The sequence below is a fragment of the Pongo pygmaeus genome, chromosome 9 (assembly GCF_028885625.2).
Source record: "Pongo pygmaeus isolate AG05252 chromosome 9, NHGRI_mPonPyg2-v2.0_pri, whole genome shotgun sequence".
Lineage (NCBI taxonomy): Eukaryota > Metazoa > Chordata > Mammalia > Primates > Hominidae > Pongo > Pongo pygmaeus.
In genome coordinates this window covers 16,345,957-16,362,191 of record NC_072382.2, presented here as the reverse complement: position 1 = coordinate 16,362,191, position 16,235 = coordinate 16,345,957, and the positions used below count along the sequence as shown (strand labels likewise).

General features: G+C 37.8%; 1 pseudogene; it reads left to right on the top strand.

Moving 5' to 3' along the window:
- The first annotated feature begins 238 nt into the window (after positions 1–238).
- Positions 239–15,356, top strand: LOC129008440 (glycine N-acyltransferase-like protein 1; annotated as a pseudogene).
- Positions 15,357–16,235: the final 879 nt, after the last annotated feature.

Here is a 16,235-nt window from a genome sequence, read left to right as displayed (position 1 = left end):
CCTTACACTTTATACAAAAATTAATTCAAGATGGATCAAACACTTAAATGTTAGACCTAAAACCATAAAAATCCTAGAAGAAAGCCTAGCAATACCATTCAGGACATAGGCAGGGGCAAGGACTTCATGTCTAAAACACCAAAAGCAATGGCAACAAAAGCCAAAATTGACTGATGGGATCTAATTATCTTTTCAGAGTTTCTTCTTGAATGGCTCAAGGACTGAAGCGTCCCACAAAATGATTCTACTGAATAACTCCCAGAAGCTGCTGGCCCTATACAAACCCTTGGCCTGGAGCATACCTGAGTACCTGAAGGTGAGGGAACAGTGAGAGAGTCAGATGGCTTTGTGCATGTTTCTTTACCTTTCTGTGCCTTTACCTTTGGTCTTTTCATCAAGGAAATAGGAACAATATTAGCGCCTACCTCTTAAAATTGTTGTGGACACTAAATAAATCCATACAATGTAAGTGCTAAAAGCATTGCCAAGTGCCCAGCTAGTGCACAGTAGCTCTTTGGTATCAGAAGGACATGAACCTGTGAGTTCTGCCTACTTGCTGGTGACTTCGTGCCAATCAGAAGGGTCCTAGGGATGCTGCTCATCTCACCATCACTGACTTGGTCACAGTACTGTCTGTTGACTTCTGTTTTTCTCTTTCTCTTCACATCCAGATCTCCATCTCTGAGGATCCCAGGCTCTCCTAGTCTTTCCATCCCTCCTTCAGGTGTACGGCTCTGTGTACCACATAAATCACAGGAACCCCTTCAACATGGAGGTGCTAGTGGACTCCTGGCCTGAGTATCAGATGGCTATTATCCAGCCTCAAAAGCAGGTAGGCACACAGATAGAGACTGGTGGAACCAGGTTGGTCCAAAGGGCCTAAGGAACTGACTGGTTGAGACACCAGGGCTGCTTTTATAGAGTGAAAGGAAATGTGAGTATTTTAAAAGACTCCTTAAGTACTTCACACCTGGCAAGGGTGCCATGTGTTCCCACCCTTCCTGTAAAGCATGATTCATTTAGGAAAAGGGGTGGAGGGGGTAGAGGAAGAAAATGATAAGGCTGACACTCACAGACTAAGGGTCCTTTGAAGTTGCAGGGGTCACCTGCAGGGGCTGAGAGGAGGCAAATTTACAGGGAAAGTTGGGTGTCTGAGATATCAGAACAGTGACTTAGAAACAAAAACCAAAGCAGAAGTCTACCAGTAAAAATTTCCTCTTTTGGCCAGGCATGGTGTCTTCTACCTGTAATCCCAGCACTTCAGGAGGCCAAGGCAGGAGGATCACTTGAGCCCAGGAATTTGAGACTACCCTCTGCAACATAGTGAGACCTCATCTCTACAAAAAAAATAAACAAAATTAGCAGGACATGGTGGTGCAGGTTTATACTCCTAGCTGCTCAGGAGGCTGAGGTGGGAGGATGACTTGAGCCCCAGAAGGTCAAGGCTGCAGTGAGCCAACATTACACCACTGTACTCCAGCCTGGGCAACAGAGTGAGACTCTGTCTTAAACAAACAAACAAAAAAACAAGAACCAGGAGGTTACTTTGCAGGAACCAGAGAAGGGAATCATAATTACTGTGTGTCAACTATTTGGAAGCAATCATCTTGTTAGTGACTTATCATTACAACAATCTTACGAAGTGACCATTAATGTCTCCAATTTAGAGACAAGGAAATGACACTGAGAAATATTAAGTCATATAGCTGCTGGATACCAGACGTTAAAGCATTGCCCAATCTGAATTAAAGTTCAATGGACTGACAGTAACCATAGACCCTTCTCTGAGTTTCATCATGTGTTAAAACGGGAAAAATAACAGGACATTCTTCAGAGGATTACACGAGGTTTAAATGAGATATTGTACATCAAAGACTTAGTACATAGCACATGATTTTAAATAGTATTTACCATAATTAGCCATTATGGTAATTGGAATAAACTACTAAGCTGAAATAAGGAATAAACTATTAAGCTGAAATAGTAATACAAACCTGGTTCTATTTTTTTGCCCTAAAGACTTCCCCTTTTTGTATGTATTTTATGCAAATCTGGTTAGTGAACTGAAGCCTCATTGCCAGCCCAACTTCATGTGGGTATAGGCGCTGAGCCTCCAAATAGTAATAAGCCACCTGAAGTCAAGACTAGTGTGCAAACTGGGTCAGGATTGGAATATAGAAAGTGACAAAGTGACCCTAGATTGAGGAACAAAGGGGTAAAGGGGGTGAGAGCCAGGCAGAGCCTAACACCTTCCCTAAGGATGCTCTTTTGATTTCCTGGCTTTCTGACAATTTGGAATCGAAGATGAATGCTTAGTTTATTTAATCCATGGTCCAATTTCTTCAAAGTGTGATATGCTAAATAATTGTAGGAAGCCAAATAGTTCTTTTTACTTCACTAACTTTGTATTTATTATGTGTATTTTAGCATCGTAACTATAGCATCAAACCATAACTTCATATATGCATTGCTTTGAACAAGGCTAGTTTTGATAAAGTGAGTCAATAAACAAAAATATTAAAATATAAAAGTTCCACAGGACACATAGATGACCAAAAAAAAAGAAAAAAGGAAAGAATAAAATATGCTGCAATTTACTTTGAATTACATTCAACTTCTCAGATTCCATAGTATACCATGTTACTTTCAGTGCTGAAAGTCAATTTGATCTTGAATAATAACTTTTTAGGGTGGGATACAGAATTTATCTAGGAAAAAATTATTTTTTTCTTGTTGGTTTTTAATCACAATGATAATATATGCTGATTATACAAGGGAAAAATTTAACATGATTTTAAGAAGGTAATAACCTCTCACTTCCCCTCCCCTCCTCTCCTCATTTCCTACCCTTTGGGGTAATCAATGTCCTTGTGCATATTAACATGCATTGATGATATCTCCTGTCATCACTTTATTTATTTATTCATTTTTTATTATACTTTAAGTTTTAGGGTACATGTGCACAACGTGCAGGTTAGTTACATATGTATATATGTGTCATGTTGGTGTGCTGCACCCATTAACTCCTCATTTAACATTAGGTATATCCCCTAATGCTATCTCTCCCCTCACTCCCACCCCACAACAGGCCCCGGTGTGTGATGTTCCCCTTCCTGTGTCCATGTGTTCTAATTGTTCAATTCCCACCTATGAGTGAGAACATGCGGTGTTTGGTTTCTTGTCCCTGAGATAGTTTGCTGAGAATGATGGTTTCCAGCTTCATCCATGTCCCTACAAAGGACCTGAACTAGTTCAACCATTGTGGAAGTCAGTGTCGTGATTCCTCAGGGATCTAGAACAAGAAATACCATTTGACCCAGCCATCCCATTACAGGGAATATATCCTGTCATCACTTTTTAATTTGCCTTTGACATATGGGCATCCCTTTGGGAAAATCAATACAACACTAATATATTCGTTTTAATAACTGTGGCATTCCACAAAGCTGATACAACGCTATTTAGTCAGTCTTTCTCCTGCAGTTAGGTTCAAATTGTTCATAATTTGTTGCAAGTACAAACAATGCTTCAAAAAATGTCCTCATATACGTGTCTTTACATCCTGGAAACTTTTCTCAATACAATTGATTTCCAAAAGGGATATCTCCAAGTCAGAGTTTATTTTATCATAAGTAAGCACTGCCAGATTACCTTCCCAAAGGATTCCAGTTTTGTTTCCATTAGCAATGTGTGGAAGAATTGTTTCCCCACATTCTCTCTGGCACTGAATGTTATCCGTCTTTTAATTTATGCCAAACTGGTGGGTGAAACATGGCATCTTATTGTAGATTTAATTTGCATTTCCATGACTAGTGATAGTCAATATATTATATTTTCATATGTTGATCAGTTACTTGGGGTTTACTTCTGAACTGTTTATATTGTTTGACCATGTTTACACTGGGGTTTTGTGTCATTCTAAAAATTCTGTAAGTGTTTTGGATACTAGGGATACTAACACAAGGCATATGCTACAAATTTGTTGCCCAATTTAGAATTATTTTCTATTTTATTGATGGAGATTTTAACATGAAGAAATTTTTAACTTTCGTGTAATCAAATATGTTATATTTTTCACTATGACTTCCGAGGTTTTGTTTTCTTTAGTTAATAATTAGGAAGATTTTTCCTACTCCAAGATCATGCAAGTGATTTCTTATTTTGTCTTACAGTGAGTTAATTTTTGCTTTTGACATTTCAATCTTCATTCTATTTATAATGTTTTTGAATAGCATGAAATAACATTCTTTTATAGTTTTCTTCCTTATGGCTGGCTAATTACGTTAGTACTGTTTATTAAATAAGTCATTCCACTACTGAAACATAAATGTCTATTTTGTCATATAACCTTTACATATTTTTGTATCTATTACTGTATTTGTTTCTAGTCTTTTCTTAAGCTATTTCATTGTTTTGTGGTAAATTTTAATATCTAATAAAGAAAATCACCCTTCACCAATACTTTTCTTACTTTCCTATTTTCTTATACACTTAAGAGCCATATGAACATCAGTTAATTTTTCCAGTTCCCCAACAACTACCCCAACTAACTATTGCAATTGTGGTTAGTATTGTCTAAAAGATAGTTGTGGAAAGATTACTATTTTTGTGGTACTACATCTTGTCATCTAGAAATATGGTCCTTTTCTCACTCTTTTCAGTTTCTGTTCTATGCCATCTTGTAAAAATTTAAGTGTTTTCCTGTAGTAAATTATGTGATTTTCCATTAAGTTTACTTTTAGGTATTTTATACTATTTGTTAAGATTATTAAATTATTTTTCCTTTTCTATTTCTGAGAATTACTATTTTGTTATTGCTTTTCATTTGTATTTTTGATTTCCAAATATGTCACACTATTCTTTAAAATCCTGTTTGTGTAGGGTGTTATTTGTTTTTGTTTTTTGTCAAAGTCTCTTGGATTTTCTCAATGCATAATACTGTAATCTACAAACAAAGTTATTTGCTGCTTCTTTGCCAATATTTGTAAGGGTTTTTAGTTTCTTGACTTATTGCATAATGTGCAACCTAAGGAAACAATACCAACTAACAATAATAATATTTTTATACTTGTCTCATTCCTGATTTTAATAAAATAGCAATAAAAACATATATTTAGAATTACATTTGATTCTGTCTTTACATGTTTAGAGCATTTTCCTCTTGTTCCTACTTTCATAGAACTTATATTTATAATGGAGAGTAAATTTTATAATCTTTCATTTTTGTCTTTCCTATTTGGCAACTTACATACTCATGTAATTTCTCCTCCTTTAATTTATCACACTAAAAGATCTTCCAATCAAAGCCATTCTAGCCTTTCTAAAACAAACTGTTCCTATTCACTTTTTTTACCTTTTTTGTTTTATTATACTTTAAGTTCTGCGATACATGTGCACAACGTGCAGGTTTGTTACATAGGTATACATGTGTCATATTGGCTTGCTGCACCCATCAACTCATCATTTACTTTAGGTATTTCTCCTAATGCTATTCCTCCCCCAGCCCCCCAGCCCCCCAGCCACCCAGCCACCCACCTCCTGAAAGGCCCTGATGTTCCTCATCCTGTGTCCAAGTATTCTCATTGTTCAATTCCCGCCTATGAGTGAGAACATGCAGTGTTTTGTTTTCTGTCCTTGTGATAGTTTGCTGAGAATGATGGTTTCCAGCTTCATCCATGTCCCTGCAAAGGCCATGAACTCATTCTTTTTTATGGCGGCATAGTATTCCATGGAGTATATGTGCCACATTTTCTTAATCCAGTCTATCAGTGATGGACATTTGGGTTGGTTCCAAGTCTTTGCTATTGTGAATAGTGCCACAATAAACATATGTGTGCATGTGTCTTTATAGTAGCATGATTTATAATCCTTTCAGTATATACCCAGTTATGGGATCACTGGGTCAAATGGTACTTCTAGTTCTAGATCTTTGAGAAATCACCAAACTGTCTTTCATAATGGTTGAACTAATTTACACTCCCACCCACAGTGTAAAAGCATTTGTATTTTTCCACATCCTTTCCAGCATCTGTTGTTTCCTGACTTTTTAATGATCACCATCTAAATGGCATGAGATGGTATCTCATTGTGGTTTTGACTTACATTTCTCTAATGACCAGTGATAATTAGCATTTTTTCATGTGTCTGTCGGCTGCATAAATACCTTCTTTGGAGAAGTGTCTGTTCAAATCTTTTGCCCACTTTTTGATGGGGTTGTTTTTTTCTTTTAAATTGGTTTAAGTTCTTTATAGATTCTGGATATTAGCCCTTTATCAGATGAGTAGATTGCAAAAATTTCCTCCCATTCTGTAGGTTGCCTGTTCACTCTGATGATAGTTTCTTTTGCTGTGCAGAAGCTCTTTAGTTTAATTAGATCCTATTCATCTATTTTGGTTTTTGTTGCCATTGTTTTTGTGTTTTAGTCTTGAAGTCTTTGCCCATGCCTCTTCCTGAATGGTATTGCCTATGTTTTCTTCTAAGGTTTGTATGCTATTAGGTCTTACACTTAAGTCTTTAAACCATCTTGAGTTAATTTTTGTATAAGATGTAAGGAAGGGATCCACATTCAGCTTCCTATATATGGCTAGCCAGTTTTCCCACCACCATTTATTAAATAGGGAATCATTTCCCCATTTGTTGTCTTTGTAAGGTTTGTCAAAAATCACATGGTTGTTATTCCTGAGGCTAGGGTTTTGTTCCATTGGTCTGTATATCTGTTTTGGTACCATGCTGCTTTGATTACTGTAGCCTTCTAGTATTGTTTGAAGTCAGGCAGCATGATTCCTCCAGCTTTGTTCTTTTTGCTTAGGATTGTCTTGGCTATTCTTGCTCCTTTTTGGTTCCATATGAACTTCAGAGTACTTTTTTCCAATTCTGTGAAGAAAGTCATTGGTACCTTGATGTGGATGGCACTGACTCTATAAATCACCTTAGGCAGTATGACCATTTTCACAATATTGATTCTTTTTATCCATGGTCATGGAATGTTCTTCCATTTGTTTGTGTCATCTTTTATTTCATGGAGCAGTGATTTGTAGTTCTTGAAGAGGTCCTTCACATCCTTTGTAAGTTGGATTTCTCAGTATTTTATTCTCTTTGTAGCAATTGTGATTGGGAGTTCACCCATGATTTGGCTCTCTGTTTGTCTGTTATTGGTGTATAGGAATACTTGTGAGTTTTGCACATTGATTTTGTACCCTGAGACTTTGCTGAAGTTGCTTATCAGCTTAAGGAGATTTTGGGCTGAGACGATGGGGTTTTCTAAATATACAATCATGTCATCTGCAAACAGGGACAATTTGACTTCCTTTTTTCCTAATTGAATACATTTCATTTCTTTCTCTTGCGTGATTGGCCTGGCCAGAACTTCCAACCCTATGTTAAATGGGAGTGGTGAGAAAGATCACCCTTGTCTTGTGTTGGTTTCCAAATGGAATGCTTCCAATTTTTGCCCATTCAGTATGATATTGGCTCTGGGTTTGTCATAAATAGCTCTTCTTATTTAGAGATACATTCGATCAATACCTAGCATATTGAGAGTTTTTATCATGAAAGGCTGTTGAATTTTGTTGAAGGCCATTTCTGCATCCATTGAGATAATCATGAGATTTTTGTCTTTGGTTCTGTTTATGTGATGGATTATATTTATTGATTTGCATATGTTGAACCAGTCTTGCATCCCAAGTGTGAAGCCGACCTGATTGTGGTGGATAAGCTTTTTGGTGTGCTGCTGGATTCCGTTTGCCAGTATTTTATTGAGGATTTTTGCATTGATGTTCATCAGGGATATTGGTCTAAAATCCTCTTTATTTGTTGTGTCTCTGCCAGGCTTTGATGTCAGGATGATGCTGGCCTCATCAAAAGAGTTAGGGAGGATTCTCTCTTTTTCTATTGATTGGAATAGTTTCAGAAAGAATAGTACCAGCTCCTCTTTGTACTTCTTGTGGCATTCGCCTGTGAATCCCTCTGGTTCTGGATTTTTTTTGGTTGGTAGGCTCTTAATTATTGCCGCAATTTGAGAACCTGTTATTGGTCTATTCAGAGATTCAACTTTTTCCTGGTTTAGTCTTTGGAGGGTGTATGGTTCCAGTAATTCATCAATTTCTTCTAGATTTTCTATTTTATTTGCATGGAGGTGTTTATAGTATTCTCTGATGGTAGTTTGTATTTGTAGGATTGGTGGTGATATCCCCTTCATCATTTTTTATTTCATCTGTTTGATTCTTCTCTCTTCTTGCTAGAGGTCCATCAATTTTGTTGATCTTTTCAAAAAACCAGCTCCTAGATTCATTGATTTTTTTGAATGGCTTTTTGGGTCTCTGTCTCATTTAATTCTGCCCTGATCTTAGTTATTTCTTGCCTTCTGCTAGCTTTTGAATTTGTTTGCTTTTGCTTCTCTAGTTCTTTTAGTTGTGATGTTAGGGTGTCGACTTTAGATATTTCCTACTTTCTCTTGTGGGCATTTGGTGCTATCAATTTCCCTCTACACACTGCTTTAAATGTGTCCCAGAGATTCTGGTACATTGTTTCTTTGTTCTCATTGATTTCAAAGAACGTCTTTATTTCTGCCTTCATTTCATTATTTATCCAGTAGTCATTCAGGAAAATATTTTTCAGTTTCCATGTAGTTGTACAGTTTTCAGTGAGTTTCTTAATCCTGAGTTTTAATTTGATTGCACTCTGGTCTGAGAGACAGCTTGTTGTGATTTCTGTTCTGTTACATTTGCTGGGGAGTGTTTTATTTCCAATTATGTGGTCAATTTTAGAATAAGGGTGATGTGCTGAGAAGAATGTATATTCTGTTGATTTGGGGTAGAGAGTTCTGTAGACGTCTATTAGGTCCACTTTGTGCAGAGCTGAGTTCAAATCCTGGATATCCTTATTAACTTTCTGTCTCATTGATCTGTCTAATATTGACAGTGGGGTGTTAAAGTCTCCCATTATTATTGTGTGGGAGTCTAAGTCTCTTTTTAGGACTCTAAGGACTTGCTTTATCAATCTGGGTGTTCCTGTGTTGGGTGCATATATATTTAGGATAGTTAGCTCTTCTTGTTGAATTGATCCCTTTACCATTATGTAATGGCCTGCTTTGTCTGTTTTGATGTTTGCTGGCTTAAAGTCTGTTTTATCGGAGACTAGGATTGCAACCCCTGCTTTTTGTTGTTTTCCATTTGCTTGGTAGATCTTCCTCCATCCATTTATTTTGAGCCTATATGTGTCTGTGCATGTGAGATGGGTCTCCTGAATACAGCACATTGATGAATCTTGACTCTTTATCCAATTTGCCAGTCTGTGTCTTTTAATTGGGACATTTAGCCCATTTACATTTAAAGTTAATATTTTTATGTGTGAAACTGATCCTGCCATTATAATGTTAGCTGGTTAATTTGCCCGCTACTTGATGCAGTTTCTTTATAGCATCAATGGTCTTTATAATTGGGCGTGTTTTTTTCAGTGGCTGGCACCATTTTTTCCTTTCCAAGTTTAGTGCTTCCCTCAGGAGCTCTTAGGTCTGGTCGTGACAAAATCTCTCAGCATCTGCTTGTCTGTAAATGATTTTATTTCTCCTTTACTTATGAAGCTTAGTTTTGCTTGATACAAAATTCCAGGTTGAAAATTCTTTTCTTTAAGAATGTTGAATATTGGCCCCCACTCTCTTCTGGCTTGTAGCTTTTCTGCTGAGAGATCCTCTGTTAGTCTGATGGGCTTCCCTTTGTGGGTAATCTGACCTTTCTCTCTGGCTTCCTTAACATTTTTTCTCATTTCAATCTTGGTAAGTCTAACAATCATGTGTCTTGAGGTTGCTCTTCTCGAGGTTGCTCTTCTCAAGGAGTATCTTTGTAGTGTTCTCTGTATTTCCTGAATTTGGATGTTGGCTTGCCTTCCTAGGTTGGGGAAGTTCTCCTGGATAATATCCTGAAGAGTGTTTTCTAACTTGGCTCCATTCTCCCCGTCACTTTCAGGTACACCAATCAAACATAGATTTGGTCTTTTCACATAGTCTCATATTTATTGAAGGCTTTTTTGTTGCTTTTTACTCTTTTCTTTCACTTTGTCTTCTCACTTTATTTCATTAGTTTGATCTTCAATCACTGATATCCTTTCTTCTACTTGATTAACTTGGCTATTGAAACTTGTGAATGCATCAGGAAATTCTTGTGCCAAGGTTTTCAGCTCCATCAGGTAATTTAAGGTCTTCTCTACACTCTTTATTCTAGTTAGCCATTCGTCTAACAGTTTTTAAAGGTTCTTAGCTTCCTTTCAATGGATCAGAAGAAGCTCCTTTAGCTTGGAGAAGTTTGTTATTACCAACCTTCTGATGCCTACTTCTGTCAACTTGTCAAAGTCATTCTCCATCCAGTTTTGTTCCATTGCTGGCAAGGAGCTGCAATCCTTTGGAGGTGAAGAGGTGCTCTAGATTTTGAAATTTTTGGCTTTTCTGCTCTGGTTTCTCCCCATCTTTGTAGTTTTATCTACCTTTGATCTTTGATGTTGGTGATCTACAGATGGGGTTTTGCTGTGGATGTCCTTTTCGTTGATGTTGATGCTATTCCTTTCTGTTTGTTAGTTTTTCTTTGAAAAGCCAGGCCCCTCAGCTGCATGTCTGTTGGAGTTTGCTGGAAGTCCCTCTATACCATTTTTGCCTAGGTATCACCAGTGAAGCTGGCAGAACAGGAAGTAGTGTAGAACAGCAAATATTGCTGCCTGATCTTTCCTCTGAAAGCTTCATCCCAGAGGGGCAACCTCCTGTATGAGGTGTCTGTAGGCCCCTATTGGGAGGTGTCTCCCAGTCAGGCTACACAGGGGTCAGGGACGCACTTTATGAGGCAGTCTGTCTGTTTTCGGAGCTCGAACACCATACTGGAAGAATGACTGCTCTCTTCAAAGCTGTCAGACAGAGACTTTTAAGTCTGCAGAAGTAGTCTGCTGACTTTTGTTCAGCTATACCCTGCCCACAGAGGTAGAGTCTATAGAGGCCATAGGCCTGGTTGAGCTGTGGTGGGATCCGCCCAGTTGAAACTACTTGGCCACTTTGTTTACCTACTCAAGCCTCAGCAATGGTGGATGCACCTCCCCCCGTCAGACTGAAGCCTTGACGGTTGATCTCAGACTGCTGCACTGGCAGCGAGAAAGGCTCCATGGGTCTGAGACCCGCTGAGTCAGGCATGGGAGGGAATCTCAAGGACTGCTGGTTGCTAAGACTGTCGAAAAGTGCAGCATTTGGGCAGAAGTGTGCCATTTTCACAGGTGGAGTCTGTCATGGCTTCCCTTGACTAGGAAGAAGAAATACGCCAACCCCTTCTGCTTCCTGGGTGAGGTGATGCCCCATGCTGATTTGGCTCGCTCTCAATGGGCTGCACCCACTGTCTAACCTGTCCCAATGAGATAAACCAGGTATCTCAGTTGGAAATGCAGAAATCACTCATCTTTTGCGTCTAAATCGCTGAAAGCTGCAGACTGGAGGTGTTCCTATTTGGCCATCTGGGAAGTGCTCACATTCTTTTGATATGCTACTGAATATTTTATGCAGAATTTTTATATATGTATTCATAAGAGAATATGGTCAATAAGTCCCTTTTTGTTATTTTTTTAACAGATTTGACATTAGGAACTTTTCTTCTCTTTCCAAAGCATAATATTAAAATTATGTGTTTGTTTTGGCTTGTGTGCAATTTAAATGTAAAATAATCTGATTTTGGCTACTTCTTATTTTTTAATTTTAATTTTTTTCTTTAGATACAAGGGGTATATATGCAGATTTGTTACATGTGAATATTGCATGATGCTGAATTTTGGAGTACAGACAGATCCCATCTGCATGGTAGTGAGCATAGTACCCAATAGTTTTCTAACCAGCCCCTCTGTCTCCACCCTCTAGTAGTCCACAGCGTCTACTTTTCCTACATTTATGTCCATGTATGGTCAATGCTTAGCTGTCAGTTATGAGTGAGAACATGTGATATTTGGTTTTCAATTACAGCATTAATTTGCTTAGGATTATTCCACTGTGGAAAGTAGACTGGAAATTTCTTAGAGAACTTAAAACAGAGTTACCATTCCACCAAACAATGTCATTAGTAGGTAAATAGCCAAAAGAAAATGAATGATTCTACCCAAATGATACATGCATTTGTATACTCATTTATGCACTGTTCACAATAGGAAAGAAATGGAATTAACCCAGGTGCCATCAATTCTAGACTGGATTAAAAAAACGTGGTACATGTATTCCCTGGAATACTACAGAGCAACAGAAAAGAATACAATATTGTCCTTTGTAGCAACATGGGTGGAGCTGGAGGCCATAATACTTGCCCAAATTTTAAATGGTAGATTTTAAATTTAGTTTCTGATATGTTATATTAGTCTGTTGAGGTTTTCTATGTTTTTGAAAGTCAAATTTGGTAGTTTATTTTTGAGGGATAACATCCATTTCTTTTCTTAATAAATATGTTGCCTTTGAGTAGTATATAATCTTCTATTATAATTTTTTTGTTCTTTCCTCTGTTTCCATTCTCATCTCTCATACTCTATGCTTATTTTTTTATTTTTACTTTTTCTCTGTCTCTCATATTTCCTTAAAATGCCTTACCAGAATTTTATCCCTTTCTCTCTTCTCTTTCTGTTTTTGCCATTTAAAAATGAACTTTGGTTTTTGTATATCCTTTACACTTTGTCTTGTTTTCCATTTCATTATATATAGCTTTCATTTTTATAGATAGTTCCATTTGTTTTCTTCTAGTTTACTTTCATATTCTTTTCATAATTTCTTGAATATTTCCTTGGCTATTTTCAGTCATTTTTTAAAAATCGGGTCTTTTAAAACATCTACTATTTTAAATTCACGGAAGTTTTGGTTTTGGCCAAATTCAGGAACTTCCATTCGTAAAAACAGTCACAAATTCTTGAAGTTTTCTTTAAAATTAGTTACACTATTTTCTCTTTTTTCTAAAATAATATTAATATTCACTGCTAAAACTCTCACACTTATTGTTTATATTTCCCCCAAGAAACAGAAATTCATCTTCCCATGAAGTTTGTGGCTTGCCAGAATGTGATCACCAGTCTCTTTTTTCAAACCCATAAGCCTAACACCACATAAATTACCCAGAGTGCTGCCAAAATTTCAGTTATTTCATTCTATTTTGTAGGCTTTTGACTTTAAAGTCAGTGTCACTCTTTGAATAGGCTGATATCCTGTAGGTTTGGGAAAAGGCAATGTCTCATTAATGTTTATATTCACTAAAGTATCTTGCCCAAGCCCTGGACACTGTAGATTCTAGGAAACTATAGATTCTATGTGTCTGGTAAAACAGTAGGCACTAAAATTTAGAGAAATCACAGTTAAATTTATTTTGATCCAAGTTTAAGGACTTAATCCTAGAGACACAGACTCAGTACATCCCAGAATGTGTCACACAGGAGGTTACATGGGGGCACAGTATATATAACAGGGCCCAGGAGGTGAGAGAAGCAGGGAGAGAAGCAACTGTTGCAATCTTCTGATTCTGCTGGGTTCTCGGTGATGCTATATATAAAAGAAAGTAAGTGTGCAGTTGAGTGAGTAGGGAGAAAGTTGAGGCATCTTAAGACCTGGTGGAAGCTGGCTGATTTCATCCTGTCTCTTTTCTGGATCTCATAAGCAGTTTTATAACCAGTACCTGTCAGTGAAATATTTAACAAACCATTTACACATGCAAGAGGTCAGCAGTAGCTTATAAGCCTAGGTTTTATTATCCGTGTGCCCACCTGCAGCCATCATGGGCCACTGGTAAAATTTTCTTTTGAACTTTCATTTTTCTGATAATTACAATCAGTGAGAGGTGAAGAAAAAGTTCAATTGAATGATCTGACCTTTCACCATCCTAAACAGGAGATGACTGACAACATGGATTCATACACAAACCTATATTGTATGTTCTCCAAAGAAACTAAAAAATCACAAGAAGTTTTGAAATATGTGAGATCATAAACTGGAAACAGATACTCCAAATCCAAGATAACGAGTCTGAAGAAATGGGAAAGCAGCAGTGCTTCTCAAATTGAGTCATCAACTAATATTATTAGCATCACCTGAGAGCTCACTAGAACTGTAAATTTACAAAAACTCTGGGGGCTGGGAGATGTAGAGAAATCTGAGGTGTGACAAAGACTCCAGCAGATTGTGGGGTAAATTCAAGTTTGATAACGACTAAGCATTGATGTATTAATCAGGTGGGAGCAGTGTAAGTAGAGAACTCCAAGTCTGACACTATTGCTTTCTTGGCTTTCTTCCCATGTCTTCAAGAAAGTTTCAGTGAGGGGATGAGTGGCTGCATTATTGTTATTATTATTATTATTATTATTATTATACTTTAAGTTTTAGGGTACATGTGCACAATGTGCAGGTTAGTTACATATGTATACATGTGCCATGCTGGAGTGCTGCACCCATTAACTCATCATTTAGCATTAGGTATATCGCTTAATGCTATCCCTCCCCCCTCCCACCACCCCACAACGGTCCCCAGAGTGTCATGTTCCACTTCCTGTGTCCATGAGGCTGCATTTTCAATGTCACTGAAGGTAAAGCAATCGAGAGCAGTCCTCTTTATTATGGAGAATACCCTGAAGTTCCATGAATCCAATAAAAGCAAGCTTGGAAGCTGAGCTGAGTCAGGCCACCCAGATGATGAATTTGAGAGACAAAAACATGTGCTCATCATTTATAATTGCCATTCCTTGTACATTTTTGTTATTCACATAAGTGAATTTTGGAATGAAAAGAGGATGAATTCATTCTTTGGGATGAATAAAAGTTGTCAGTGGTCAAAATACACAACTTTGCAATGGTGGGTCGTTAGACAAGAAGAGTCCCTGGGATCTCTAGAATGTGACAGCACCTAGAAATTACAGGGGTGAGAATGAATGTTTTTGTCTTTCTTTTTGTTTTCTACTGTGAAACTCCCAACTTTAAGAATGCCGTGCTGGTTGTCTCTTATTCAGGGCTGGTAAATGATAACTGGAGGTGAGGGAAGAATGAGAGGAGCTGGCGTTACATCAAGGGCTGTACAGGAGCCCTGCCAGCAGCCTGTATGCTGGGTCCAGATGGGGTTCCGGTATCATGGTTAACCTTGGACTCATCTTCTGATGTAGGAATAGCTTACAGCATGGAAAAATACCAAAGGACAGGCGACATGGCAAGGGTGATAGTGGGATTCGTTAAATATCTGCATCAGAATAATAGTCCATTTTACTTCTCCTTTCTAGAAGTAAATGAAGACTCCCACGGATTTGTGGGGCAGTTCTGTTCCTTTGAGGCCACGTGTGAGTACCACCAATGGACCGGATACCCAGAGAATCTAGTTCCGTTTTAGACAATGATGCTACTTAGCAATCTTGTGCCAGCCATCTCTTAATATATCCATAGTAGAAACCATAGAATAGTTTTCTTCACTTACAAATGTTTATTTGGCATTTATGATATGCGAAGAGCTTTTCTAACATAGAGACTTGATGTTAGAAGACACAGCCATGCTCTTGTGGAATTTACAATCCAGGCTGTGGGCAATGGAGGGTATAGTCTATAAATATGCATAAGTGTAGTAGGGAAGGACAGGGTTAGCAGTAAACATGTAACCAGAAAGCCAGGCTCAGTTCTTACCTCTCGGAATCAGAACTCTTTATGAAATGTGGTTGGCAGAATCTGCTATCTGGAAGAGAAATGAAGGACTTTAATAAAATTGTCAATAGAATATACCTAATCTATATGGATACATTATTGGAAATAAATACCCCTGCTACATATGGATTTTTGAGGCAATGGCTACACTAAAGAATGGAATCATTCTCTTTGTTTAGTGACTAGCAAGGTATCAAATAAAAGCCTCAGACAAAAGGATTTCCTAGGCTACCTTTCATCATTGTTACGCAGAAAAGGAAATCTAGAGAATCAAGTGGACTGGCTTTGGGGCCTCTGCTACAGAAATACCAATTGTTATGCCTCCTTTCCCCTACTCTTTCTCACTTCCTCATCATTATTGAAGCATGACACAGGGCAAGGTGTTGCATGTGAATCTGGTTATAAGTTCAGCCTTTGGTGTTTGCACCACTGTTATCTTAAAGGGTCAGGGGCATTCCAGGGGAAGTGACCACTAAGATGAGGACTGGAGAGTGAGTAGGAGTGAGCCAGACAAAAAAAGTGGAAAATCTAGATGATGGAAAGGACACGTGCCATGCACTATCATTAGAACTTT